Below are 27,901 nucleotides of genomic sequence, written 5' to 3'. Positions count from 1 at the left end.
ATCGAATTCAGAAATGAGAGTACCTAGGAACTTAACTTCTTTCTGATTAGTCTTAACTTTGCTGGGGGGTACAATATAGCCACATTGATGTGGATAGTTGAGAAAGGTAGTGGAGTCAGTGTGATTGGACACTTTGTCAGGGCTAGCGAGGACGTCATCGATGTATTGAACTAGGGTAACGTCTCCAGGAAATTCAAATAATTCAAGCTGGGCGTGAAGAGTCTCTGAAAAGGGTGTCGGCGACTGAATAAACCCTTGAGGTAGGCAGGTCCATATATATTGGTGGCCCTTAAAAGAAGGCAAAAATGTATTGGGCTATCTGGATGCAAAGGAAGACAAAAGAATGTATGTTGGAGGTCAACGATAGTGAAGAGCTTGGCATCAACTGGAACTTGGCTGAGGATAGTAGCAGGAATAGCAACTGGAGGATTATGAGCCTCAATGATTTTATTTACTTCACGAAGGTCGTGAACGACATTCAGGACATCCCGGTGTAGGGATCGGAAAAATAGGTGTATTGACAGAAGAATGGCATGGGACTAGAAGGCCTTGCTGTAGAAATGACTCAATGACAGGTTGAATACCAGCTTCACCTTCTGGTTTCCGGGGGTATTGAGATATAGACAGGAAGACAGAATTAGGTTTGATCAGAACAATGATGGGTGGGACCTTAGCAAGGCCCACTTGTATTTTAGAGTCCACCCAGACTCCAGGGTATACTGCGTCCTGCGGGTGATGGTGGGCATAATGATGATGAAGGCTGCCTTGAATTGACGAAGGCTGTGCATAAAATAGGATTGATCCTTGAGTGAGCAGCTGAATTTCACGGCAAGTTTGATCAGCATGGTCAAAAAGAGTCTTAGCGTCAAAACCTACTTCTTGGGCTTTGTGTTTTGGGTTCAAGTGAGTGGTGACACAGGGGAAAATGAGAGGGCCAGTTTTCCAGCTATGAAGAGGAACTGACACGAAAAGAATGCCACCAGCTGGTGACCTGATCTCACCAATCACTCAAGTGTGCTGAGTAGTGCCAAGTAAGGGATTACAGTGTGTTCAAGCCTGAGATCATAAGCTAAAGTAATGTGGGGGTGAGGGACGTTATGTAAAATAGGATCAAAAGCATAAGGATCCAAATCAAATGACCACCATCGAGGAGGCTTTGGTTTGGTATTGATGCATTGAACAAAATGAGGTGGATCCTGAATCAGGATACCATCATCATGACATTCAATAGTAATATTTAGAGGAGAGAGGAGATCTCTAGCGAGTAGAGGGATACGTAATCCATTAGTAACAACAAAGCAAAAAGGGAGCGTGACACAATTTTTCCACACCACTGTCAGAGGGACAGCGTATGCATGTTTATTCGAGGAACTATCAAAACACTGCAGGATTTCATCATCGTCCAAGATTTGAAAGTCAAAAGCATTAGCAAGATGGACGGGAAGTGATGAAACAGTGGCTCCTGTGTCAAACATAAATTCAATATCATGGCCAATACGGTTAAGAATTAGCATAGGTCCATCCTCTGGGCTAGCGGTAATTATGGGAAAATTCAAAGCAGGAAGCTGCCCTATATCCGGGAGTCAGTTTTGAAAAGGGTTTTGTGCAGTAAAAGGGGCAACCTGCTGAGGTCACTGGGGAGGGAGACCAGGAGATTGTCTGTTGTTTTTACTGCGGTGATGAACCAGGGACTGCTATGGAAAGGACAGTTCTTGGACCAATGTCCTGGTTCACTGCAATTGAAACAAAGGTGTAGCTGTTGGGGGACTCTAGGGGGTGGGGGAAGCAGTGAAGAGTAACGAGAGGATGTATAGGGGCATCATGGACTGTTGGGGAAGGATACATAGGAGGACCGCATAGGAGGAATACACAGTACCATTTCTACTGTCCTGCCATACTGGACTATAGTATGAGGGTTTCATTTGTTAGCTTGACTGACCTTGCAGACGAAAAGGTGTACTTTGAATCCTGGGTTTAAGTTTAGCCACTGTAGTTTGGGCAAGTTCTGTCTTACTCTTGGGATCCTTTCATTCTCAGAAGTAACAAACCTCTCGGCTGAATTGTGCAACCTCAGCATCTTGCCAGTGGATATTGTGGGTTTTAATAGCTTTCTGTACCTGATCAGGTAAGAGAGTCATACATAGGGCATTAAATTGGGATGATCACCCTTGTAGGTAGTTAGCGTCACCAGAGGAAGCATCATAGCATTCCTTAAAACTGGTAAGGAACTCCTCAGCCTCTTCGTCTGAGCTAGGTTTACATGTTAAGACTTTACCCACATCAACTACACGATGCACTGCTTGGTGGAGACAGGTAATAATCCAATCTGATCGTTTCTGCCGGGTGCCGGACTACAGGCTGGGTATGATTATTACCTTGTAAAATTTCTCAGAACTCGCCCATTTTTCAGGCAAAAGGCTGCATTCTGAGGTGAAGTAGGTCTTGGGAGGCAGCATTATAAATGGTCTTAGTCCTGTTAATTACATGTATAAGGCTAACATCTGTTATTTTGTATGGTCAGTCAGGGAGGATCAGTCAGATCGATGTTGTATAATGATTCATGATTGGGGAACTGCAGGGATTGGGACGAGGACCCCAGGCATTCACAGTATATGTCAGTGATTTAGATGAGAAACTAATTGGAATATATCACAAATTGCAGATGCCACAAAGCTGGGTTGAAGGGTGAGCTGTGAGGAGGATGCAATGTTATTTGGACAGGCTGAGTGAGTGGGTAAATGTATGGCAGGTGCAGTTTAGTGTGGATAAATGTGAGGTTATCCACTTTGGTAGTAAAAATAGAAAAGCAGATTATTTCAATAACTGTAACCTGGGAGATGGGAATGTTCACCAAGAACTAATCCAAGATGGAGGCTGAGAAAATTTGTGGCTGTAAGAGCTGCTCTTTTTTAAAGATATTTTCAGTGTTGGAGGCGATTTCCTTGAATTCCAGGAGCAGCACTTACTGTTTTATATGCTGTTGCATTGTTTTGAAACTTTGGAGTAAAAAAATCAAGTCAACAGCACTTTTAAAAGAGAGAAAGACAGCTAATGGCAGCGAGCACATGGTCTGAAAGAGAGAGATAGAGAGAAAATCCTACACTGCTAGCTGACACAGCAGTGAATCTATGTAGTTACTGCCTTTGTTGTTTGAAATCATGTATCTCTGGACATTGGAGTGCATCTAGGAAAAATTAACAAACAGCAAAATTCACAACTGGTCTTGGTGGAATCTGTGTGGGAGAGCTCACAGCACAGAAACAGATAAGTGCATAGTTTTTAATGTGTAACCTTGCTGTAAGTCTGCGGTAGTGAATAGAGTGGGTTCTTTCTTGATTATTTGTTTTGAGATTTTAGAAGCTCACCAGCGGGTCCACAACAGGGAACGGCCAATCACCTGCTCCGAATGCAGGAAGAAATTCATTGATTCTTCCAGCCTGCAGACACACCAGCGGGTCCACACCAGAGACAGCCTGCTCACCTGCTGTCAGTGTGGGAAGGGCTTTACCCCCTCCTCCCACCTGTGGAGGCCATTGCACGGTGATTGAAGGAATGACAGCCGAGTGCCATTATCGACTGGACAATCAACCCAGCTCTGGGGACTCCTGGGTTCGAATCACACTGTGGCAGATGGCAGAATTGGAATTCAGAATCTAATGATGAAACCATTTTCTGGGGAAACAATATCCCATCAGATTCACTCATGTCAGAGTCTGTCTGTATCCCAATTTTGAGTCAGACAGGTTCTATTTCCATCGTAGAATTTATAACATATTACATGGATAGACTGTCTGAAAATTGCATTTTTTGAGCAAATTAGTAGGTACTTGCAATTAAAATCCTGCAATTGCAAATTCACACCATAGACTGATGTGTGTGTCTGTGTATGTGCGTGCTTGGTAAAGTGTGAGAGTAATGGAGTATAAGCCTGTGAGAGGGTGTGTGCATGTGTGTGTGTGTGTCTGAGTGCGAGCATGAGTGTGAGAGTGAGAGAGAGAGTGTATAGTGCAGTGGGGTCACCTGTAATGTGACATGAACCCAATGTCCCAGTTGAGGCCACCCTCATGGGGTTCCAAATTTGGCTATCAGCCTCTGCTCAGCCACCAGAAACGATTAAGCAGTTACACAACACACATTGGAGAGGGCAGGGTGGGCCTTGTCTTTCGATTTGCAGAAGTTGAGACGCTCTGGATGCTGTCATCCAGGGCAAACACAGGCTGGAGGACCTTCGGCTCAGAAAGATGCAGCTGGAAGCCGGGCTGCAGACATGTTGGGGGAAAAGGGGAAAGTTAACTGGACACTTTATTCTGGGAGATGGTCTTTCCTCTACGGACAAAGCCTTCTGACTGGGTCAGTGGACAGGGTCAGGAGGGCGTCAGCACAGGTCAAACAGATAAAGGGGATCTGAGAGAGGTCTGCACGAGTGAGGAGCTAACTGGCTGCGTGGTTGGAGTACGAACAATGTTGGGGAGGGGGCAGTGGTGGTCAGGGAGAGAATAGTGGCAGGGATTGTCACCATTCTCTGCAGTTGGCAGCAGAAGACCAGGTTGCATCAGTGTCTGCCTGGCGCCAGGATTTGGGAACCGGTGTGCTCAGGGCTGGAGAAATGGAAAAGGGAAGTTGCAGCGGGCGTGGTCTAACAATGTCAGGAGGAGAGAGCCGCTGCTGAGGGCGCATGAGAAGTCAGAAGCTACAAAGACAAAACAGAACTTCAAAGCTCTGGGTGGCATAGTGGCTCAGTGGTTAGCACCACTGCCTCACAGTACCACGGACTTGGGTTCAATTCCACTCTCATGTAGCTCTCTGTGTGGACGTTGGCATGTTCTCACCTTTGTGTCTGCGTGGGTGAACTCTGGGTGCTCCAGTTTCCTCCGACAGTCTAAGCATCTGAAGTTTAGGGTGGATTGGCCATGCTGAAGTGTCCAGGGATCTGCAACCTAGGGTGGGTTAACTATGGGGAACTGCAGGGAAAGTCAGTGGGATGCTGTTTGGAAGGTCAGTCTGAATTTTATGGGCCGAATGGCCCGTAGGGATTATATGAATCTACCGTCTTAGCCATGTGTCTATTGAGAAACGATTGCACCCAAGTCTGCTGTGGATGGAGTGGGTTCCAGTTCATGGAACACTGACACCATTCCTGGGTAAGGTGGGATTTGAGCTGTCACTTCCCCAACCCACTGTCCCCATGCATGCTCTCTCTCCTTACAGTCTGCACTCACCAAATCTCTCTGCCCAGCCATTCTCTCTCTCTCCCCCTCATTTTCTGCCCCCCATTCTCTGTCCCCAAGTCTTTCTCCTCCCCTCCACCCTCTGTCCCCTGTCCATTTTCTCGTTCTCTCCCCCTCCCCTCTGCTCCCCTATCCATTCTCTCTCTCTCTCCCTCTTCCCCTCTGCACCCTCTGCACCCCTGTCCATTCTCTCTCCCTTCTACCTTCCCCCCATCTTTTCTCGTACCTCGAACCCTCTTTGATGCTGTATCAAGCCCTTCTCGGGAAAGAGAGAGAATGGATGGTGATGTCTCAACCTGGAAGACAGGGGTGCACAAGAAATGGCTGATCTTTAAAATTGAGAACAGCTGAAATTATATATTCAGAAACATCGTTAATGTCTAAAAGCATAAAGCTGCAAACATGTTTCTGAAACTTGCATTGAACTCGGCGGGTAGAGTCATACAGCACAGAAACAGACTCTGCAGTCCAGCTCACCCATGCTGACTGGATATCCTAAATTAATCTCATGACCCATTTGCCAGTATTTGACCCATTTCTCTCTCAACCCTTCCAATACATATACCCAACCAGAAGCCTTTTAAGTGTTATAATGGTACCAGCTCTGCGCAGGCACAAGTGAACAGTCTGTTTTTGTGCTTTCTGCGAGATCAGGCTAGCAGCTTTTAAATCCTTATGTTAAGCAGCAGAAGCAAACAGTAGATCAGCAATTGTATTTTGAGAGTGGTAATTCTAGCTCTGGTAATCCCATTGGGTCAACAGAGAGAGAGGGAGAGGATGTCACATCTAAAGTGCATACAGAAGAGTTGTTACACTTGTTCAGTCAGTTGAGTTGGTTCTGCCCTCAGATGTGACTGGATGTTGCTTTTCATGGATCATAATTAAACTACAACGGAACACATTAAATTCAAAGAATTCAATTGAAAGGGCAATTTGAGTGAATAAATGGAAAACTGCTTAAAGATTGGCTCCTGGTCTTTTACTTCACCAATTAGAAGTTGTTGGTTTGACAACTCCCTACAGTGTGGGAGCAGGCCATTTGGCCCATCGAGTCAACACTGACCCTCCAAACAGCATCCCATCCAGACTCACAAAAATGTGCACCGCATGTGTGCAGAGAAGGGGATGCTGGGAGTGAGTGGGAGGCTTTCACCACCACCATCTCCCTCCAAGACCCAAACATCCCCACAACACCACCTGTCCATTCCTCCACCACCACAGTGCCTCTGGCCTTACCCCCTGCCAACCATAGTGCCACTGTCCATTCTTCCCGCCACCCACAGTGCCCCTGGCCATTCTCCCCGCCACCCACAGCATCCCCTGTCCATTCTCCCCGCCACCCACAGCGCCCCCCCGTCCATTCTCCCGCCACCCACAGCATCCCCTGACCATTCTCCCCGCCACACACAGCATCCCCTGTCCATTCTCCCCCACCAACCATGGCACGATCTGCCCATTCACCCCTGTGGCACCCACAGCACCCTCATCCATTCTCCCCCGCCATTCATGGCTCCCCCCTCTCCATTCCCCCGTGCCACCCACGGCACCCCCATCCATTCCCTCGCCACCCCCGGCACACTGTCCATCCTCTCTTTCTTTCTCTCACCCCCACCCTCTGCATCCCTGTCCAGTCCTTCTTCCCATCTTCTGACTCCCCATGCATTTTCTCTCTCCCCCACACCCTCTGCTCTCCATCCCTCTGTTCCCCCATCTATTCTCTTTCTCCACCCACGTTCTGCCCTCTGTCCATTCTTCTGCCATCCACTGACTCCCATCTATTCTCTCTCCCCTCACACTCTGCACTCCACTCTTTCTCTTCCCCACAATGCTCTGTACTCCATTCTCTTGTGGCCCCCTCCACCATTCTCTGCTGCCCCATTCTCTCTCTTTGCCCCCCACCCTTTGCCCTGCAGGTCTTTCTCTTCCCCCCCCCACCAACCTCTGCCCCCCCAATCTTTCTCTAACCCCACCCTCTGCTCCTGTCCATTTTCTGTTTCTCTACACACCACCCTCTGCCCTCTCATCCATTCTGTCTCTTTTCTCCCCATCCTTTCTCATGCCTCGAGCTCTCTTTGATCTCCGAATCAAGGCCTTTTCAGAAGAGAGAGAGAATAGATGGTGATGACTCAACTGGGAGAGGGGAGGGGTGACAAATGGCTGATCTTTAAAATTGAGAATAGCTAAAATGATACATTCAGAAACATCATTAAAGTCTGAAAGCACGTTCAATTTTTAAGAGCTGCTGAAATCTTCCTGAAACTTGCATTGAAATAGGCGCAGTTAGGCCACAGCTCAGGACAGGCTGTAAGGGGTGAATGGCCTATTCTTAGTCTCATGAAATTGGTTCTAACTATGTCAAAATAGAGTCATAGATTTGTATAGCACAGAAACAAACCCTTCGGTTCACGCCGACCAGATATCCTAAATTAATCTAGTGACCCATTTGCCAGCATTTGGCCCATTTCCCTGAATCCTTCCTATTCAAAGCCCTATCAGAATGCATTTTAAATATTGTAACTGTACCAGCCTCTACCACTTCATTGCATACACATTACCACTCTTTGTGCAAAAAGGTTGGCCCTTAAGATCCTCAGAAATCTTTCCCCTCTCATCCTCAACCTATGCCCTCCAGTTCTGGACTCCCCCAAAAACATGCGGAGAAGACATACAAAAGTTGATCAGCCAGACAAAATGCAAAAGCAATAAAATGTCGAGCCACGGGGGAACAAAATTGTTGCTCTACCTTTGTTTTCCTATTTGCATTTGGACACTTAAAATCTGTCCGTAAAACTAGCATCCCCACAAGAGTATATTGCCAATATTTGCCGGTGTCAGCAACGCAGTGCGCATGCTCATCGCTGCCCAAACGATAGGCGCGCGACCTGCTTTTGATGGACCAATCGGGAGCCCTGGAGGCCCAGCAGGAGATTGGTCTTCCTGCCAATCAGAGCCACCTCATTGTCTGAATGCGGAAATTGGACCACGAGCCTCTGAAGCTGCCGCTCGTGCTCCTCTCTTCGGAATGTAGATTGAGCTTCACCCCAGACTCCAACCTCCTTTCTCCGTCCAACGTCTGTGAGTATGGTCGTCTCTTTTCTCACCCACATTTTCCATTTCACTTTTTTTCATTCTGGGGTTCGGTTGTTGACTTGCAGCAACTGAAAGGAAAAGGAAAAGGAAAAGGAAAAGGAGTGAATCCAGGCAGAGACAATTGAGACAATTGGCAAAATACATCGGCAGGAGACTGCAAGAACACACTAAGCCAGGCAGCATAAGGAGGTGGACAAGGCGATGTTTTGGGTGTAAACCTTCTTCGTGGCGGAGTGGGCGGTGGGGGAGAGTGTAGGGGGAACTGTAGATGGGGCATTAAAATGGGTGGTGACTGGGAGGACCCGTCAGTCTCTGCGGACCCGGCTGCGATGCTCGGCGAACCGTTCCTCAAGTTTACTCTTGGTCTCCCAGATGTTGAGAAGTCCACAGTTGACAACCATATGACAAATACAGTACCACAATGTGAAGTTATAGCATTTGCTGCCAAAGAAAAAGCAGAAAGGAGGTGCATTATTTAAATGGTGATATATTGGGATGTGGATAAAGTGAGAACTGGAGATCAGAGTCGAAAAATGTGGTGCTGGAAAAACAGCAGGTCAGACAGCAACGGAGGAGCAGGAGAGTCGCCGTTTTGGGCATGGGTCTTTCATCAGGAATGGACGTACAAAGGGGCCTCAGCGTCCTCCTACACCAGTCAATGCCAGTTGTCAGACAGGAGCAACAAGCAATCAGCAAGGCAATGGTACATTAGCAAGAAAAATTGAGTTCAGAAGTTAACCAACCTCTGGACTTCTGATACCTCTCCTGTGATTGATTTACAGATATCTCAGCAAGGGGTCCAGCAATCATTTCCCTAGCTTCCCACAGAGTTCTAGGGGCACCTGATAAGGTCCCAGGTATTTATCCACCTTTGTATTTCGAGACATCCAGCACCACTACCTCTGTAATGTGGATATTTTTCAAGATGTCACCATCTATTTCCCTACAGTCTATATCTTCCATAACCTTTTCCACAGGAAATACTGATGCAAAATACTCATTTAGTATCTCCCCCATTTTCTGCGGTTCCACACACAATCCACCTTGCTGATCTTTGAGGTGCCCCATTCTCTCCCTAGTTACCCTCTTGTCCTTCATGTATTTGTAAAAACCCTTTTGATTCTCCTTCACCCTATTTTCCAAAGCTATCTCATGTCCCCTTTTTGCCCTCCTGATTTCTCTCTTAAGTATACTTGTTTATACTTTGTACCTTTTTTATACTCTTCTAAGAATTCACTCCATCTATCCTGTCTATACCTGACATATGCTTCCTTCTTTTTTTGAATCAAACCCTCAATTTCTCTAGTCATCCAGCATTCCCTACACCTATCAGACTTTCCTTTCACCCCAACAGGAATATACCATCTCTGGTCTCCTCATTATCTCATTTATGCAGGCTTCCCATTTTCCAGCTGTCCCTTTATCTGCGAACATCTGCCCCCAATTAGCTTTTGAAAGGTCTTGCTGTCAGACTTAGGATTCCTCCACTTTAGAACTTCAACTTTTAGATCTGGTTTTCCATCACTATTTTAAAACTAATAGAATTATGGACGCTGACCCAATGTGCTCCCCCACTGATACCTCTGTCACCTGCCCTGCCTTATTTCCCAAGAGTAAGTCAGGTTTTGCACCTTCTCTAGTAGGTACATCCACATACTGAATCAGAAATTTTCTTGTACACACTTAAATTCCTCTTCAACGAAATCCTTAAACCTATGGCAGTCCCGGTCTATGTTTGGACAGTTAAATCCCCTACCATAACCATATAATTGGAAATAAGGGTCTAAAGCTGGGCACAATCCTCCAGGTCCGGCCTTAGCAATGCCATGTATAGTTGCAGCAACATTTTCTTACCTTTTGTATTCTATTCCTTTAGCTATCAAAGCCAACATTGCATTCACTTTCTTTCTGATCTACTGTACCTGCATGCTAGTTTTCTGTGACTCATTAATGAGGATACCCAGATCCCTCTGCACCAGAGCACCCCAAAGTCTCTCCCTGTTTAGACAGTAGGTCACCTTCCTTCTTTTTTTGACCAAAATGCATGACCTCACACTTATCCACCTTAACCCCATCTGCCACATTTGGGCCCACTCTCCTAACCTATCTATATCTATTTGTAAGGTTCTTATTTCCTATTGCAATTTACTGTCCCACCTATTTTTGTGTCATTCACAAATTTGGCAAAAGAGCCTTTTATCCCTGTATCCAAGTCGCTAATGTGGATTGTAAATAGCTGGGGTCCAAGGACCCAACCCTGTGGCACCTCACTAGTTACATCTTGCCGTCCAGAAAAAAAGCCATAGATTCGGACTGTCTGTCTTCTGCCGATCAGCCAGTCACCTATTGAAGCTGATAAATTACCCCTAATCCCATATGATCCCACCTGTGAATTAACTTTTTGTGTGGCACTTCAGCAAATGCCTTCTGAAAGGCCAGATATATTACATCTACAGGATCACCATTATCCACTTTGCTTGTTACATCTTTGAAGAACTTAGTCAAATCTGATTTGCCCTTCATAAAACCATGCTGACTCTGATGGATGGAGTTTTGACTTTCAGACATTCTGATATTGCTTCCTTGATAATTGATTCTACCAGCAGGTGTTAAACTAACTGGTCTGCAATTTCCCACATATTGCCTCCCTCCCTTTGTGAATACAGGTGTTACATTAGTATTTTTCAAATCCACTGGAACCATAAGACCATAAGATATAGGAGTAGAAATGAGGCCATTCAGCCGATCGAGTCTGCTCCACCATGGTTGATTGGTTTCTCAACCCCATTCTCCCACTTTCTCCCCATAACCTTTGATCACCTTGACAATCAACAACCTACCTATCTCAGTCTTAAATAAACTCAATGAATCTTTCTCACGTCTCGAGAACTTTGGAATATTATAACTAATGAATCCACCATCTCCACTGCACTTCCTAATGTATTTTTAAGAAGCTATGAACCTAGACTCCACGGTCTCTTTGTGAAGCAATACTCCCAAAGACCTTATCATTATGTGTTGCTGCTAAGATTAGCCTAAATTCGACAACTGCATGATGCATCTCGGCACATCGTCTGGGGTGTGGATTACCAGGTGTTGGGGATTTGTAAACTTTTAATCCCATCAATTTCTCCAAAACCATTTCCCTACGACTACTCAGTTCCTTCAGTTCTACTCTCAAGGGACCATGTGTTCCCCAACATTTTGGGGACGTTACTTGTGCCCTCCTTTTGTGATTATATCAGCAACATATGTGGTTAATTGGTCTGCCATCTTTGTTCCACATGAGAACTTTGCCTGTTTCTAATTGTAATTGTTTTCACCAATCCTTTTTTCCCTCTTCACATACCCCATTTTCCCCTTTTAATCAATCCTTTTGTTGAAACCTGAACTGCTCCCAGTCTTCAGATTAGCTGCTTTTTTTTTTAGCTATTTTGTATGCCACTTCTTTGGATCCAGTCCTGTCCATAATATCCCTTGTTAGCGGTGGCTGGGCCACCTTTTGTGTTTTATTTTTCAGACAGGATGGAACAACTATTGCAGTTGCTCCAGGTGCTATCTAAATGTTTGTCATTTCTTTCAATAATGTGCCCTCGTTTGTTGCAATCTTTTTGTGCCTGTAATTTCCTTGCTTTAGATTTAAGTCCCCAGTCTCAGTATCAATTCTGTTGCTCTCCATCGTAATGGAAAGTTCTCACTCAGTTCTTCACTCTTCCGCAAGGGACCTCTCACAGCTACATTGCCAATTATTCCCTTCTCATGAAGGAATTAACATTTTGGAATTAAATTGCCATTGGCCAATAGAACCATTGCAATTTTTGGGAGATTGTGTGCAATTCGGGTCTCCCTCCTATTGGAAGGATGTTACGAAGCTGAAAAGGGTTCAGAAAAGATTTACAATGATGTAGCCAGGGGGTTTGAGTGATAGCGAGAGGCCAAACAGACTGGGGCTATTTCCCCTTGCGCGCCAGAGGCTGAGAGGTGACCTTATAGACGTTTATAAAATCATGAGAGGCATGGATAGGGTAAATAGACAAGGCCTTTTCCTTGGGATGGGAGAGTCCAGAGCTCGAGGGTAACAGGTTCAGGGTGAGGGCTGTGGGATGGGGGCGCAGATTTAAAAGGGACCTCGGGCATCTTTTTCATTCAGAGGGTGGTGCTTGCAACGAATGAGCTACCAGAGAAAGTGGTGGAGGCTGGTACAATTACAGCATTTAAAAGGCATCTGGATGGGTATATGAATTGGAAGGGTACAGAGGAATAGAAGCCAGGTGCCAGCAAATGGGGCGATATTAATTTGGGATATCTGGTCGGCATGGACAAGTTGGACTGAGAGTTTCTGTGCTGTATATCTCTGACTCTGGCTTTTCACTAGATATTTGCCATGTCTGTATGTTTAGTCTCTTTCTGGTGTCCGTGTCAATGCCCTAATATCTCATTCCACTCCCACTTCCTGGGATGTTAACCATTTCGTGTCTGTTTTTTTCTCCAGAAGTTGTATTGCAAGTTCAACCTGAATTTACACTTGTTTTACTCCCCAGAATCAGACCTGCTCACTCTCAGCAATATCCCAATGTTGTTGTGAAAGATATTAACTTTCAGGTGGAGTTATCCAAAATTCAGTGATGTCAGTCCTGACGTTTTTGCTTTTCTGCCCCTGTAAGATGCTGAATCAGCCCCTTCAGGAGAATTAGTTAGAGCAGAGGGAGAACAGAGGGGGCGAGAGTGTGGGATGGTGCTTTCAAATTTATGAAATAACAAAAGAAAAGAATGTTCAACAGCAAGTAAAATTCCTTGTTCTGAATTTCTACCCTGGACTGATAGTGACGACTTTTGTAATCTCTTTTAACAGAGTATTTGAAGATCTGAAGACGGAAGTTTCAAAATCAGCAGATGAAGGGCTTATGCCCGAAACAGACTTTGCTGCTCCTCAGATGCTGCCTGACCTGCTGTGTTTTGCCAGTGCCGCACTTTTCAACTCTGAGTCTCCAGCGTCTGCAGTCCTTATTTTGACGTCAATGCCTGACAGTCATTCAATCCATTGAGACCGCAACAATTTTCAACTATGGATCTATGAGAAGGAGCAAAGCTTTTGGTTCCTGCTTGAGTGCGTTTTCAGTATCAGTGGGACTGGATGAGAGACCCTACTGTTGCAGCGCACTGAGTGTGCAGCCTGAAACAGATATACAGGCCTGGAAAGTGGAATTCACAGCAGGGAGGGCCTGTACACAACTTTATGTGCAGCTGAAGCTTTAGCCATGAAGAAACCCGAGGTATCCTGCCCTGTGGAGAAACCGTGGAAGTGTGGCAACTGCGGAAAAGGCTTCTGTTTACCGTCTGTTGGAGACTCATCGGCGCATTCACACCGGGGAAAGGCTGCACTAAGTTTCCAATGTCATGTATCAGATGGAGCAATGAATGACGAGCTAATATCATTTGAAATTGTAAATTTTTCAGGAGTGCGGTTACTGCGTCATTTCATCGGCATCGTAATGTTTACAGACAGAACCGGGAGGTATGGGCTGTCTCCACTAGAAATGATGTGGAGGAGCCAGTGTTAGACTGGGGTAAACAAAGTTAAAAACACAACACCAGTTATAGTCCACTAGGTTTATTTGGAAGCACTAGCTTTCAGAGTGATGCTCCTTCATCGGGTAGCTGTAGAACAGGATCATAAGACACAATTTACAGCAAAAGATCACAGTGTCATGCAACTGATGGGATATATTGAACAAACCTAGAATGATAGTAAGTCTTTCATCTTTTAGAATGGGTTGCAGGTTTCAGTTCATTCATATGTAAACACCAGAACTACTTTTAAGTCCCCATTCTCAAATGTTTTATAAAGGTTTTATAAAAATAGGTGACATCTCAGCTCATATAATGCATGAAAGGTGTGAGGTTCGAGTCTGTCTGTATCCCACTCTTGCTTGAATCAGACTGGTTCTATTTCCAAAATAGGAATTTATAAAATATTACATGGATTAACTGCCTGCAGATTGTGCACTTTTTGAGCAAAATTGAATGTATCTGCAAATGCAAATTCACCCCATAGACTAATATCTGTGTGTGAGTGTGTGTGTGTTTGCGTGTGTGCATGCTTGGTAAAGTGAGAGTGTGATTGGAGTCGAAGTCTGTAAGAGGGTGAGTATTTTGGTTGGGGTGGGTGGTGCATATGTGTGTGTGTCTGAGAGACAGCATGTTTATGACAGAGTTGTGGATAAAAGGGAGGGGTTGCATTTTGCTAAAACAAGGGCAGGACTTGTACAGGTAATGGTAGGGCACTGGGTCGTGTTGTAGAACAGAGAGACATGGTGGCTTTCAGGTACATTGTTCTTGAAAGGTGCGTTGCTGGGACACAGGATGGTTAAGAAGGCATTTAGCAGCATTGCCTTCATTGTTCACACCGTTGAGATAGGAGTTGGGACATCATGTTGAGGATGTCCAGGATGTTGGTGAAGCCACTTTGAGTACTGAGTACAGTTCTGGTCACTCTGTAATAGGAAGAATACTATTGGAGGGGGTTTGGAAAACATTTTCCAGGATGTTGCCAGGACTGGAGGGATTGAGTTATGAGGAGAGACTGGGACTTTTTTCAGTGGAGTGCAGGAGGTTGAGGGGTGACCTTATTGAGACTTAGAAAATCATGAGTGGTGTCGGTAAGACAAATAGCAAAAATAGCGACAAGCATGTACGGTTACATCAAGCTACAGGAGAACACAATTGTGGCTCTACTCTTTTTTTTCCCCCTATTAGCATTTGACCACTTAAAATCTGTCAGTAACAGCAGCATCTGCAGAGCATACTGCACATGCTCCTCGGTGTCAGCAAGGTCTGTGCGGGTTAGCCGGTGTCAGCAAAAACTGCATGCTCATCGCTGTCCCCGGAAACGGTTCGCGACCTTCATTGACCAATGGAGAGCATTTGGCGGACTGGAAGGAAACTTATCCTCCTGGCAATCAGAGCACCCCTACTGTCTGAATGTGGAAGGTGGACCATGTCCTTCTGAAGCTGCTGCTGTTCCTCTCTCTCTAAATGAAGATTGAGCTTCACCCCAGACTAACTTCCTTCCTTTGTCCAACATCTGTGAGTATGGCACTCTTTTCTCACCCTCTTTTTCCATTTATTTTTCATTCGGGGCTTCAGTTGTTCACTTGCACCAACTGAAATGGAAGAGAGTGAATCGGGGCGGGGGCGGGGGCGGGGGGGGGCAGACTCTGGAAATGTTGGAGAAATGACTACTGCAGATGCTGAAGATCAGAGTCGAGAGTGTGGTGTTGGAAAAGCCCAACAGGTCAGGCAGCATCAAGGGAGGGTATGAAGGAATGGAGACTTTCATCTTCTGCAGAATGAGAGAAAAAGAGTTCACTATAAATTAGAATTGATCAGATAGGCCAATGGGAGATGGAGTTTAATTTAGAGAAATACATTTTGGTCAAGCAATCCAGGCAGGACTGACTGGGGAGTGTTGCAGAATAAAGAGACCTTGGAGTGCAGGTTCATACTTCATTGAAAATGGAGTCTCAGGTAGACAGAATAGTGAAGGCAGTGTTTGGTATGCTTTCCGTTATTGGTCACAGCATTGAGTATGGGAGGTCACGTTGTGGCTGTGCTGGACATTGGTTAAGCCACATTTGGGATGCTGCATCCATTTCTTGTCTCCTTTCTATCGGAAAGATGTTGTGAAACTTTGAAAAGGATCAGAAAAGATTTACAAGGCTGTTGCCAGAGTTGGAGGGTTTCAGCTACAAGGAGAGGCTGAGTAAGCCAGGGATATTTTCTCTGGAGGGTCAGAGGCTGAGGATAAATAGACGAGGTCGTTTCCCTGGAGTCAGTGGGGGGGGGGGGGGGGGGGGGGGGGGGGGGGAGAAACGGACTAGAGACATAGGTTTTCAGTGAGAGGGGAAAGATATGAGTTCTGAGGGGCATTTTTTCCACGCAGAGTGTGGTGCATTTAAGGAGTTAGCTGCCAGAGGAAGTGGTGGACACTCGTACAATTGCAACATTTAAAGGCATCTGGATGGGTTTATGAATAGGAAGGGTTTGGAGGGATATGGGCCAGGTGCTGGCAAGTGGGACTAGATTGGGTTAGGATATCTGCTCCGCATGGACAGGTTCGAGTGAAGGGTCTGTTTCTTTGCTGCACATCTATGACTCTGTCTATTAGATTACAGATGCTGCTCCTCTCTCTGAATGAAGATTGAGCTTCACCCCAGACTGCAACTTTCATCCTCTGTCCAACATCTGTGAGTACAATACTCTCTTTTCTCACCCACTTTTTCAATTTATTTTTTTCATTCTGGCGTTCAATTGTTGACTTGCAGCAACTGAATGGAAAGGGAGTGAATCCAGGTAGGGAACAGACTCTGGAACAGTTGGTCCAGGTCTGTGTCTCGATTGACAATATAGACATTCAGGAGGCTGGAAGAACACAGCAAGCCAGGCAGCATCAGGTGGAGAAGTCGACGTTTCAGGTGTAATCCTTCTTCCGGATGGGGGATGGGTGTAGAACAAGACGCAGATAAAGGGGTGCTGGGGTCAAGGTGTTGAAGTGGGGATTGGTGAAGACAGAGGGTACAACCTGATGGTCGATGGGAGAAAGGAATCTGGTTGGTGGCAGGGAAGAGTGAATGGGAGGGGCAGAGGCCGTGAAGGGAATTGGGGATGGGAGGGGAGAAATTAGACAACTCCAGGTGGAAGATGAGGTGTTGTTCCTCCAATTTGTGGATTTGATCGTTGTGGCAATGAAGGAGGCCAAAGCTGGTCATGTCAGAAAGGGAGAGGGAACAGGAATTAAAATAGGTGGTGACTGGGACATCTGGTCAGCCTCTGAAGACCCTCTTGCCCTTCCTTGTTTTAGCAAAATGCAACCCCTGGCTTTTATCCACACCTCTCTGACACATGCACATACTCTCTGACACATGCACATATTCTCTGACACATGCACATATTCTCTGACACACACACACATCCCCAATACTCACCCTCGCACAGGCTGATACTCCATAACACTCACTTCACCAAGCAAGCACGCATGCAAAAACACACTCACGCACAAACTCACATGGAGACACCTGTGCTGCCCTGCATAGCTTGCAGAAATCTCTTCTCTCCAGAGAATCCCCACAGTGTGGAAGCAGGTTACTCGACCCAACAAGTCCACCTGACCCTCCAGAAAGTAACCCCCCTACCTCCATTTCTCTACATTCACCCCTGACTAATGCACCTAACCTGGACATCCCTGGGCACTATGGGTAATTTGAGTATGGCCAATCCATCCTAACCTGGACAAAGTTAAAAATCATATAATATATTGGGTGTGGGCGTTTGCACTCCCTTTTTGATTTTCTTAAAAACCTCCTCCTCTGCTTTTGGTTGCACTTCAGTCCCACGCTCCTGATCTTCGGGCACCCGGTACGGAGGAGGGAGGGCAGGTCTGAAGACCTCCTCGTGGGTCTGCTCCTGGGCCTGGCCAAACTGGCCATCAACAGGTCCAGGCAGCGGGCTGTGGAGAGGGTCGTTAGGGCCGACTGCCTGCCCCTCTTCCGCGGTTACGTTAGAGCCCGGTTGCTCTTGGAAAAGGAGCACGCGGTGTCCACCAACACCCTGGAGTTGTTCAGGGAGAGGTGGGCGCATTATTTCCCCCTCTAACTCTATTTTGATTTAGTCCCTACCCTCCCCTTCACTGTTTTGATCACACAGCGCTGCCCTTTGATGTGAAGGGCACTGCTTGTCATTGGCCACTCGGGTGTTTTCCTATCTTCCTGGTGGTGGAAATTGAATAAAGATTCATTCACTTTGTGTCTCTCACTGTGTCTCACACCTGCACACACACACCATGGGTGCTAGGGAAAAAAAAAGCACTACCACGGTTAGGCGGTAGTGTGGGGGTTTAAAAAAAACGGAGTAAGAAAAAATAAACAGGAGTTAAAAAAAAAAAAATCACATAACACCAAGCTATTTAGAAGCACTGGCTTTCGGCACGAAACTCTTTCATCAGGTGGTTGTGGAGAATAAGATCATAAGGGACAGAATTTATGGAAAAACATTGCAGTGTCCTGCCACTGAAATTATATATTGAATAAACCTGGATTGTTAAGTCTTTCATCTTTTCAAATGGGTTGCAGACATCATTAATATGTAAATCTCCAACTTCCTGTAAGGCACTTCTCAACATAACTTAAGGTTTTGTAACAAAGATGACATCTCAGCTCAGACAAAGCATTAAATGTGTGAGGTCAGAGTCCAAACCTTGTTCTATTTCCAATCCTTGTCATCCTGAAGCCATGTTTCTGTAAGGAGTCTCAGATCATAATTATTCTCTTCAATGTGTGCAGACAATTCATTTACTTTTGTTACAGTGCAGCACACATGCAGAAACACCACTTTTTGTTTCCATTTTTTGTGATCTTCAGAATCCAGTTTTGATTGCTGGTATATTTACTCTCCTTGTCCCTTTCTATCATTCTCTGATGTTCATTTCTCACATCACTACATTGCTCACCAGCCTTGATTTGGATTGACCAGGCAAAATTGCTCATCATGTCCAGGGATATGCAGGTTAGGTGGGTTAGCCATGGGAAATGCAGGGTTATTGTTTCATAGTAATAGAAGCAGGAGTAGGCCATTTGGCCCATCCGGCCTGCTCCACCATTCATTAAAATAATGGTAAAACTGTCTATCGTCCCACCTCCTCCTCCCTGCATTATCCCAACTATCCTTAATTAACCTACCATGCAAAAACCTAACCAACTGTGTCTTTAATATACTTAATGAGGCTGTCTCTACTGCTTCCTTGGGCAGAAAATTCCATAGATTGACTACTATCCAGGAAAAATAGTCCCTCCTCATCTCTGTCCGAAATCCAGTCCTCCAAATTATGTGGCCTAGTCTCATCCACCAGCAGAAATGTCTGGATAGGGTAGGGTTTCATCCCTACAGTGCAGTGAATTCCCACTTTCCACCAAAGTCCCACACATAACTGGATATTAATCTACCTACATCTAGGTGGATAGGCTGGGACTTTTCTCACTGGAGCACAGGAGGTTGAGAGGTATCCTTAGAGATTTATAAAATCATGAGGGGGGGGGGGGGGGAGATGAGGTGAATGGTGGGTGTCATTCCCCACGGGCGGGGATTTTAAGATTAGAGAGCAAAATTTGAAGGTGAGAGGAGAAAGATTTTAAAAAGACTTGAGGGGCAGCATTTTTTTTTTAAAAGAGTGGTTTGTGTGTGGAATGAACATCCCGACACAGTGGTGGATGCAGGTACAGTAACAACATTTAAAAGACATTTGGATAAGTCCATGAAGAGGAAGGGTTCAGAGGGATATGGGCCAAACACAGGCAGGTGTGACTAGTTCAGTTTGAGAACAGTCAGCATGGATTAGTTGGACTGAAGGGTCTGTTTCTATGCTGTATGACTCTGTAACTGTTCTGTACTGGTCTTAAAAGCCATTTTCTCACCTTCCCCCATAAACATCCTCCTCTTGTTCAAAAATCAAATGAACTCAGCCTTGAATATATTCAACGATCCCCTAACTGCAGGCAGGCATCCCCACTTCTGAACTCATTTCCACTTGCTAATATACCACTTGCATTGCTCGCTGCACCTGACAACTGGCATTGACTGTTGTAGAAGGACGCGGAGGCCCCTTTGTACATCCACACGTCATTCCTGATGAAGGGGCCGTGCCTGAAGTGTGAACTCTCCTGCTCATCAAATGTTGACTGAGCATTTCCAGCACCACACTTTGACTTTGATCTCCAGCATCTGCTGTCCTCACTTTCTCCATATCCCAATATGTCACCATTTAAACAATGCATCTGTTTTCTGCTTTGTTTTTTTAAACACAGCAAAGGCTCTAACTTCACATTGGGGTACTGTATTTGCCATGTGTTTGCCAATTGTGGTCTTCGGGAGACAGAGGGTAAACGTGGGGAACGGTTCGCCGAGCTTCACAGCTGGGTCTGCATAGGCCGACCGGACCTCCCAATCACCACCCATTTTAATTCCCCTTCCCACTCCCTTTCTGACATGACCATCTTAGGCTGCCTCCATTGCCACAACAAACCAAACCACAAATTGGAGGAACACCACAACATCTTCCACCTGGGCAGGCTACAGCCTGGAGGACTCAACACTGAGTTCTCCAATTTCAAATAACCTCCTTCCCCACTCCTCGAATCCCTTCCCAGGCTCTTCCCCACCCCTCCCTGCCCCCAACCAGATTCATTCCTCCCAGTGACCAACCAGTTTGTACCCTCTACTTGTCTCCACCTATCCCCAATTCACCACCCTGCTCCCAGCACACCCTTGTTCTGCAGCTCTTCCAACACCCACCCCCAGTCCTGAACAAGGGTGACACCCAAAGCAAGGAACATGCACAATGCTTGTTGACACAGAGGAACGTATGCAATATGCTCAGTGGTGATGCTGGTATTATTGACAGATTTTGCAGTGTCTAAATGCCAATAGGAAAAAAAAGATAGAACCACAACTTTTTTCCCCATCTGGTTCGATATTTTGTGGCTTTTCCGTCTTGTCTGGCTGCTCAACTTTCTTATGTCTTTTCCCTAGTGTAGGGGGTGAAGGTCTGCACTAGAGGGCCTAGGTTCAGGGTGAGAGCAGAAAGATATAAAAGGTATCTAAGGGGCAACGTTTCCATGCAGAGGGTGGTGTGTGAATGGAATGAGCTGCCAGAAGAAGTGGTGGAGGCTGCTACAAATAAAGCACTTAAAAGGTCTCTGGATGGGTATACGGAAGGGCTTCGAGGCAGATGAACCAAGTGCTGGCAAGTGGGGCCGGATTAATTTAGGATATCTGGTTGGCATGGATGGGTTGGACCGAAGGGTCTGTTTCCGTGCTGTACATCTCTACCATTCTAAATAATAAAATGTATACTGTGACAAATTACAAACTATATCCATGTTAATGAGGCTCGGTACACCACACACTTCACTAACCATTCTCAACAGGTCCTACCCCTTCAATGACTGAGGAACATCCGCCTCCAGAATGGTCACCGGCTCCTGGCTGCTGTACAGCCGGCCGGTGTGGCCGTGACACAGCAGCTGCGCCAGGAAGGCGGCGGTGCCCAGTGACGGGTGTCTGCCCCGGGCCGCACGGCGCCATTTTCCTAACGGCCGCTCGAGCGCCTTCTCCTCCCAACCGCCTTCGCGTGACGTCAACTCAGGGGGGGAAGGCCGGGCCGGGGATCCTCACCGTCACCAAGCAACAGCCACCTCGCGCTACAACTGCTGCTACCTGAAGCGGGAAATCTGCATTTTAAAAGGGACGTGGAGATTTAATGGGCTATTTCTGCAAATAGATTGAAATGGACAAAATTACATTCAAAGAGATATCTTAATATGCAAAATGATGCAGTCATACCTAATTGAATCTACATTTCGAAGAGACTTTGCCCTATTTATAAATAGAAATGACCCTTTAAGAGACAGTCATATGTAAAGGGGTAAGTATACATTATCGAGGGGCAAGATTGCGCTTAGAGGAACACAACACATTTAAAGGGCATAACTACATTTGAAGGGGCATTTTTATATTTAAAAAGACACATTGAAATCTCATAATTTAAAGTACATGGTAATATTTAGAACGCGTGACCATGTTCGAAATAGTGCAGCCACTTTATCAGAAAAGGGATTTGGGCTGGGGCGCGGGCGGGGGGGGGGGGGGGGGTAAGATTTAATTTTTAAGAAAATTACCAAGTTATTATGATTTGGAATGATCTTGAAGGGATGATGGCAGCAGTAAGTGGCAAACGTTAATACAAAATTCTTGAAAAGAAAATGATTCCAGATATATGCGGATGCAGGAAAATAATTCAACAAAAGAGCCATTACAAATTTATGGAGCAAACAATATCTTTTTGAGAGATATAAATGGGAGCATCAATATTTAAGTAGGAATTCCAATTTTTGTTCTCTTCCCAAAAATCTGTCTTGTCAGGGTGCAGTGTAAGCCAGTACAATTTGTTATGCCACAGTAGGCCTTGCAACTCAACCTCATTGTGTCCTCACCTAATATTCATATGGGTGCTTAGCAGTCAAGTTTTCAAGGGAAAGAGGGGATGATGAAAAATACTAGCTCTGCCAGTGATGTCACATTCCATGAACAAATAAGTGCTGCACACTGCATGTATCAGAATTAAATGATCAGAAAAATTCTGAACTCACTACAAACAGTTTGTGCACAATGCCGTTATTTCTACTTATTCTTATCATTTTGACTGCGATTTAGTCTGTACCAAATTAAGAGCAGCCTTGGTTTACGTTTCATTGGCAATTCTACATGTTGACTTTCTATTATCAATATCTCTTTGACATTCTTATATGTGTTTAAATTAATCTTCAGATTGTTCACAACTGAATGACATTACCAGACCGAAAATTCACAGCTTAAAAAACGTTTTGGCATTTGATGAAGTTATTTGGGCAATAGCAATAGCAAATGAAATATCAAAGAAATACAAAGTTATGAGGAGGGTTAAATATCTTGTTTAACCAAATGCAATGGCAGTGCAGAGAATTTCAGAAATGTGCAATAAATATTCACAGTGTACCCCTTAATCAACTCATTCAAGAATTTCAAATTGTGTTTGAGGCAATTCAATGGCAAATGGCAACATTTGTTTGTTAATACACTCACCATAAATTGTGAATATGATTTTGATTAAAATAATCTGTTTAATCCCAAATGGAGCAATTAAGTGCAAAGTTACTTTCAACCATTTAATAAAACACTATTTTCATATGAAATAAAATTTGCAATCATTTTATAAAATCTTTACAAAGGAAATATATTAAACAAAATAGCTTTCCTGGGTGTCAATATTTACAACAGTTATGCAGCTATTATTTGGCAATCGACCAACTAATTGAAATAATTTCAGAATAAGTGAGCTGTTTCATTATTATACATTGAGATATTTTAATTAAAATGTCACAAAGGAAATCTTTAATACAAAGCAAAGTTAGATAAATTACAAAAGTATCTTGCAGAATTCACTTCAAATCATATCTGTTGAATCACAAAAAGATGATGCTCAATGTACCAAATGATGGACAATCACTGGTAATGATGGAAAAACATTGTAAAGAATGTATATATCTCAATTATATCTTAAATGAATATTTACTCTGCCTTGAACAACAACAACTGAAAAGTTGTTTTGACAAATTGAAAACTACAATAGCAAAGCTTTAGGAAATCCTCCACTGAGCCAAATCTTGAATAAAAGTTTTTTTCAGGAAATCCTTTAAAGATTTCAGGCTTCTCCAGCTTCAATTAGCTGAAGAAGAAAAAAATGCATCTGGTTGTAGACATGAAGAGAAAAGAATCAGAGGGCTATGCACCAAATGGGTCACTAGATTAATTTAGGATATTTGATTGTCTGGACTGAAGGGTTTGATTCTGTGCTCTACAACTCTATGACTCTATTTCTACATAGTCAGAATCAATTTCACAAAACTAGGATTAGGCCATTCATCCTTTACAGCCTGTCTTGGGCTGTGACCTAACTACACACGTTTCAATGCAAGTTTCAGAAAGATTTCAGCAGCTCTTTTCAAAAAGTGAACATGCTTTCAGACTTTAACAATTTTTCTGAATATATCAATGTAACGATTCTCAATGTTCAAGATCAGCCATTTCAGAATGTCATTTAAACGTAGAGCTTTTCTAACAATAGGTGTGAATTCTGTGTGTCCCAATATCGAGTCAGACTGACATTGTTGTTCGAAAAGCTCTGCATTTAAATGACATTCTGGAAGGTAATTTGAAACAAGTTCTGGGATTAACGTACCAAAGAACAGAAGCCCATTCTAAAATATGAAAGATTTAATCTAAAATTGTTTAGTAAAGGACATCTCCATGACCGTGGACTCCTTTGGCTATAAATTCTGTGATGATGACCTTACTGTCCACGACCACCTGATGAAAGAGCAGCGCTCTGAAATGGAGTGATCAGTAACAATGTCTCATTTGGATCACCCAAGGTTAGAAATGGAAGCATATCTCTTCAAGGTTACAGTTTGATTTGCCCTTTCAACGTTCTTGAAATTTAAGGGGTTCCATTGTCGGGTTCAATTCTGATCCATTAAAATCAGTATCCAGTCTCATCGGAGTGCAGAACCAACTCAACTGACGGAACAAACAACACAACTTTTCGGTTTGCTATTTAGATGTGACATCTTCTCTCCCTCCCTCTCTGGTGACCCAACAGGACTACCAGAGCTGGAAGTACCACTCTCAAAATACGATTGCTAACCTACAGTTTTCTTTTAAGGATTTCAAAGCTGCTAGCCTGATCTCGCACAAAGCACAAAAACAGACTGTTCACCCGTGCCTGCGCAGAGGAGAAATTTCAGGAGGAACAGATCACAAAATAACAACTGTTACCAGTCCCACAACACGTGTTTCCTTGGACAAAGTTAAAATTCTCACAACACCAGGTTATAAATCAACAGATTTATTTGGAAACACTAACGTTTGGAGCACCGCTCTTTTATCAGGTTGGTTGTGGAGAATGAGATAATGATCATGGCATATATAGCCAAAGGAGTCCAGTGTCATGGAGATGTGATATATTAAACAATTTTAGATTAAATCTTTCATCTTTTAGAATGGGTTTCTGCTCTTTGGCATGTTAATTCCCGAACTTGTTTTTAATTACCTTCTCAAGAAAGTCATTCAAATGCACAGCTTTTCTAACAATAGGTGTGAATTCTGTCTGGGTCCCAGTGTTGAGTCAGACGGACATTTTTCTTAGAAATGTTGTGCATTTAAATTACATTCTTGAGAAGGTAGTTTTTAGATTAGGGTGTAGGTTAGGCTGGATTGGCCATGCTAAATTACCCTTATTGTTCAGGATATGCAAGGTAGGGTGGATTAGCTGTGAGAAATATGAAGTAAGGGGGTGGGTCTGGGTGGCAATGGTGCTAAATGCCTTCTTAACCATCCAATCTACCAGTTCTTTGCAGGTTGCAAAACTATGTATCTGAACCCTCCCAGGTCTCTGTTTTAACGATACAAGTCCTGTCCTTCCTCGTTTTAGTAAAATGCAATCCCTTGCTTTTATTCATACCTCTCTCATATACGCACACCCGAACATGCTCACACACTCTCAGACTTATACTCCATCACACTCACACTTTACCAAGCATGCACACACTCTTACATGCACTCTCACACACAAACTCACATGCACACACACACAACTCTATGGAGTGAATTTGTATTGGCAGAATTATATTTGCAGATACTTTCAATTTTGCTCACAAAGCACACAATCAACAGGCAGTCGATCCATGTAATATTTTATATATTCCTACTTTAAAAACAGAACTAGTCTGATTCAAGATTGGGATACTGACAGACTCGAACCTCACAACTTTAATGTATTGTGTGTGCTGAGATGTCTCTTTTTAAAAATAAAATAAAACCATAAGTCATCTCAAGAACATGACTTAGATGTTGTTCTTGGATTTACATATTAATGAACCGAAACCTGCAACCCATTCTAAAAGGCATCAGTTGCATGACACTATGAATTTTGCTATAAGATGTGTTTCTTATGATCCTGCTCCACAGCTACCTGTGGAAGGACCGGTGCTCCGAAAGCTCGTGCTTCCAAATAAATCTGTTGGACTATAACCTGGTCTTGTGTGATTTTTAACTTTATCCACCCCAGTTCAATACTGGTACCGCCACATCGTTTCTAGTGAACACAGTCCATACCTCCCAGTGCTGCCAGTAAACTTTACAATGCCAATGAAACACAGTACCTGCACTCCTGAAAAATTTACAATTTCTAATGATACTAGCTACCCATTCACTGCTCCACCCGATACACAACATTGAAAACTTAGTGCAGGAGGCTGAAAGAAATGAACAGCTTTAAAACAAAAAATCTCTTGGAGCTCAAAGCTTTCAATGAGAGTCTGAGCCCGCGGTAAGTTCAGGTAATCTTTATTGTGACCCAACTTTGTTAAAACTTCAGATCCCCCCCAGCAAAAAGGTGTAGAAAAAGTAGCTGTTTTTTTAAACAGCTCAAGGTCAAAGCGCACATACTTCTCACCCCTCACCTCCCCCCCCCCCCCCCCACAATCCTACCTCACTTTCTTTACTGTTGGTCATCACCAAGTTGTCCTTTGTAATTGGATCCTTGGTACGGCCGTAACCTGGAGGAAGTATTGCCTCACTCAGCAATTTCACCCCACCCTAAAAACGGTTTCATCATCAGATTCTGAAATCCAGATTTCTGACCGAATTCCAATTCCGTGATCTGCTGCGGCTGGATTCAAACTCAGGAGTCCCAGGAACTGGGTTGATAGTCCAGTCCCTAATGGCACTCGGTTGTTACTCCTTCAATCATCCTGCGATGGCACATGAACTCGTTGGTGCCTCCGCAGGTGGGAGGATCGGATGAAGGCCTTCCCACACTCTTTGCAGCCGAAGGGCTTCTCCCCAGTGTGGATCCGCTGGTGGGTCTGGAGATTGGAGGAATCGCTGAACCCCTTCCTGCACTCAGGGCAGCTGAAGGTCCACTCTCCTGTGTGAACCCTCTGGTGTCTCAGCAGGATGGAGGAATTACTGAAGGCCTTCCCGCACTCTGTGCAGGGGAATGGCCTCTCCCCCATATGGATACGCCGGTGGGTCAGCAGAGTGGTGGAACTGCTGAAGGCCTTCCTGCACTCGGGGCAGCTGAAGGGCTTCTCCCCAGTGTGGAGACGCTGGTGCTTCCACAAGTTGCTCACCTGACTAAATCTCTTCCCGCACTTGGGGCAGGTGAATGGCCTCTCCCCCGTGTGGACCCGCTGGTGAGTCAGCAGATGGGAGGAATTCCTGAAGGCCTTCCCACACTCGGGGCAGCTGTAGGCCCTCTCCCCCGTGTGGACCCGCCAGTGGGTCAGCAGGTCAGAGGAATGTCTGAATGCCTTCTTGCACTCGGAGCAAGAAAACGGCCTCTCACCAGTGTGGAGTCGCCTGTGTGTCTGGAGGTTGAAGGAATTGCTGAAGGCTTTCCCGCACTCGGGACACGGGAACAGCCTCTCCCCTGTGTGGACCCGCTGGTGAGTCCGCAGGGCAGAGGCCTGGGAAAAGCCCTTCCCACACTCAGGGCAGCTGAAGGGCCTCTCTCTGGTGTGACTGCGCAGATGAGTTTCCAGGGCAGATGGGACATAGAAGCCTTTCCCTCAGTCACCACACTTCCATGGTTTCTCCGCAGGGCGGGATTCCTCAGGTTTTTCCATGGCCGAAGCTTCAGCCGCACACAAACGCATGTAGAGCCCCTTCGCACCGTGATTTCCTCTTAACAGGCGATATAGCTGTTACACGCTCCACACTCAGTGCACTGCAACAGTAGGTCTCTCATCCAGTCCCACTGATACTGGAAATGTACTCGAACAGGAACCAAAAAGCTTTGCTCCTTCTCACAGAATTGCAGTCAAAATTCGTTGTGCTCCTGATGGATTTAGTGACCGTCAGACATTGACATCAAAGTGAGGACTGCTGACTCTGGAGAGTCACTGTCAAAAAGCACGGCACTTGAAAATTCACAG

General features: G+C 44.9%; 2 protein-coding genes across 2 annotated transcripts in view; one reads left to right on the top strand and one right to left on the bottom strand.

The window, feature by feature from the left end:
• The window catches only part of LOC148142974 (uncharacterized), a 247,978-nt gene extending 226,536 nt beyond the window's left edge, over nt 1–21,442 (bottom strand). Inside the window, exon 1 of the mRNA XM_087973925.1 lies at nt 21,344–21,442. The gene's annotated coding sequence lies outside the window, so the exon portion shown is untranslated. The remainder of the gene's footprint in view (nt 1–21,343) is intronic.
• LOC148142973 (uncharacterized) overlaps nt 1–27,901 on the top strand; it is a 96,269-nt gene that overhangs the window by 34,966 nt on the left and 33,402 nt on the right. The window lies entirely within an intron of this gene.

Source organism: Chiloscyllium plagiosum, unplaced genomic scaffold (genome assembly GCF_037043375.1).
Source record: "Chiloscyllium plagiosum isolate Xiang-an unplaced genomic scaffold, Cpla_swu_hap1 HiC_scaffold_27, whole genome shotgun sequence".
Classification (NCBI taxonomy): Eukaryota; Metazoa; Chordata; class Chondrichthyes; order Orectolobiformes; family Hemiscylliidae; genus Chiloscyllium; species Chiloscyllium plagiosum.
This window is presented reverse-complemented; position numbering and strand designations above follow the sequence as displayed.